The following is a 2,755-nucleotide window of genomic DNA, read 5'->3' on the forward strand; positions in this document are numbered from 1 at the left end:
ATATAAATTAGAAGGAGCGACGACTGTCGTTTATGGTTCGGCGTAGTAACTCATGATGATGATGGTGGTGACTGGTGGTTGTCTGATGGAATTGTATGTGGGAATGGTGTAGTGACTGACGATGATGATGGAATAACCCTAGGTTCGCCGGAATCAGGGTTGTGTTCGCTGTTATCTTCACCACCGCGGCGATGTTGCTGCCGCGACGCCGCCCTAGAACCACCGCTGCCGGGCTCCATCTTCTTTACAGTCTCTCCCTTTTCAAGTCTCTCTTTCTCTCTGTATCTCATCTGATCCCTGTTTTTCTTGATTATGTTGCAGGTAGAAAAGGACGTGTGTGGATAACAACAAAATGTTGGAAAAGCTAGTACAACATTCTAAGCAGAATGTATCAACTTCATTGCACTGAATTGTTGTAAATTAGAGTATATATAAATTAGAAGTATATATAATTAGAAGTATATATAATGTTTTATATGCTTATATCTATTGTATGATGTGTTAGGGGACTAGGGGTGGAATCACTAGTGATGGATTCCATCACTCCCACTATCCAATCAACTAATGCCATGTCATCAATCCAATTTCCATCACTAGTGATAGAAATGTAGGAGGGGTGGAATCACTAGTGATGGGGATTCCAATATACAAGTATTAATGCACAATGTACAAGTCATACCCTATAAAACTCAAAAAGTTCAACGCGTTATGGCCAGCACGCGTCAAAATGAACACGCGTTATCGAGTAGGCGGCGGCGGTGTGCCGTGGTTGTATAACGCGTTATGGCAAGGCCATAACGCACCGCCCCGGGTCACCTTATGTTATTTGTACATTAGATGTGGCTTCCTGGAGAAGCCTTTCTTTTGACTCATATCATACGTGTAACCAAGATACACACTTCAAAAGAGGTGGGATGCAGATTTGACTATTTGAGAGAGAAAAAAGCCTGAGAGAGACAAAGATCTGACGTCGACGATGGCCACCGTAAAATGATGGTGGTCTACGAAGTCAAATCGACGACTGTTGTGGTACGCTTCGATCTTAAATGGTGACGCTTACCCGGCGACGACAGTTCTTTGCTCAGCGATACCACCGCCCCATAAAGAAGTTATAGAAGCGTCCATCGCTGCCGACGAACACGACGAGGAATCAAAGTGACGATGGTTGTGCTCTTTGTTTTCGCGACAATCATCAGTTTATATGGTGATTTCGGTGGCTGATTTTGCGTTACAGGATCGTCAATCATTGGTTGTTTGTTTAGTTCCTCTTCACCAGAGACGGGCGATGATTGTATGTGATTGTCAGGTGTTTCGTTTTTTCTAGAATCAAATGTCGGTGAATTAGTTAGAAACCTAAATTCTTCTGAGTTGTTTTTCCCTCATTGCAGGTGGTTAAATCCGTTAGGGCTTTTGTTAAGCAAAGGATGTCACGTATGAGCGGAAGTGAGAAACATGGCAAATTTTTAGCTTTAATCTGGTTTAATATTTGCAGTTCCTTCAATGTTTTCACATTTAGGGCATAATTATTTAGGCTAAGTGTAGGCTGTTTGGAATTTTAACTCCCTTATGAAAGTGATGCAACATGGAGAGAGATTTCATGGGTTTAGATTCCGAGGAAAAAGTCATTGAAGCAAGTATGTATGACTGTATGTTTTAAATATATTTATCATAATATGTGCTTTTATGGAATCAAGTATTAACCATCAATCTTTCTAAGAATTTTGTGATATACGTTGTATTAAATAATATTTTTATCCTAGATTTCAAAATTATAAATATTCTTTAAATTCACGGAAAAAAAAATGTTATTGAAATTATGATGAATTTTGTTGGTGTTTTGCACAATCATCAAGAGCTAAAAGAAATCCAATTTCTGTACACCAGGTGTTCGACTTAATGCTCAGTTGAAAGTATATGTAAGTTTGAGTTTAATCATCAAGAGCTGAAATAAAATGATGTTTGTACATATGTTCTCTGTTGATGGATGTCCTGTTGTCAAACTACTTCAAGATATGAGTAACGATGGTGACCTCGGTGACAGTTGGTATAATCTTTAGGTTTCTTGGTAGAGTGCTGCTAGCGGGAGTATGGGTCGGATTGGTTTAAGATACGGGATTTCACAATGAGGGACATCATAACGCCTGCAATCTGTGCCAACTAAAAGCAATAGTTTTAAAGGTGCCTCACACATTGCAGGCTAACTAGAAACAATAGTTTCCAAGGTGCTTCACACAACGACTCATCGGCAGAGGATGGGTAAGATGGTAAGATAGGCGTTCACAATCAAAGGGCGACAACCAATGATTTGCCCATTTATGTGATGATATTGTTCAAGATATAGCGAGTAGGGGCGTAGCTTTGTGGAGGGCCGGGGGGACCCCCGAACTTTTCGCTCAGTGGTGTTCGGTATGTAGTTTTCGTATAGGAATTTTTGGGTATATACGTTTTCAACCCCCGGTTCTATAGAAATTTTTGGATATATGCGTTTTACTCCCCCCCCCCCCCTCCGTCATTCGGCTCGAGCTTCGCCACTGATAGCGAGCGAGTTCACATGGAATTGTTTTTTTGACAATGATGAATTAGAGGAGGGAATGGGTTTCAATTGTAAGGCAAAAACTTGAAATCCATGTATGGTTGTATTTAATCATTGTTATGTACATTAATGTGTGTTTTATCTTGAGCTAAACAAGCATTATATATATATATATATATATATATATATATATATATATATATATATATAAATGAATTTTTT

At 39.4% G+C, this 2,755-nt stretch overlaps 1 long non-coding RNA gene across 1 annotated transcript; it reads left to right on the plus strand.

Moving 5' to 3' along the window:
- The first annotated feature begins 1,026 nt into the window (after positions 1 to 1,026).
- On the plus strand, positions 1,027 to 2,401 carry LOC110886418. The gene is made up of 3 exons (XR_002562817.2): positions 1,027 to 1,291; positions 1,389 to 1,634; positions 1,885 to 2,401. It is a non-coding gene; the product is annotated as an uncharacterized LOC110886418 (long non-coding RNA).
- Positions 2,402 to 2,755: the final 354 nt, after the last annotated feature.

The sequence above is a fragment of the Helianthus annuus genome, chromosome 10 (genome assembly GCF_002127325.2).
Source record: "Helianthus annuus cultivar XRQ/B chromosome 10, HanXRQr2.0-SUNRISE, whole genome shotgun sequence".
NCBI lineage: Eukaryota > Viridiplantae > Streptophyta > Magnoliopsida > Asterales > Asteraceae > Helianthus > Helianthus annuus.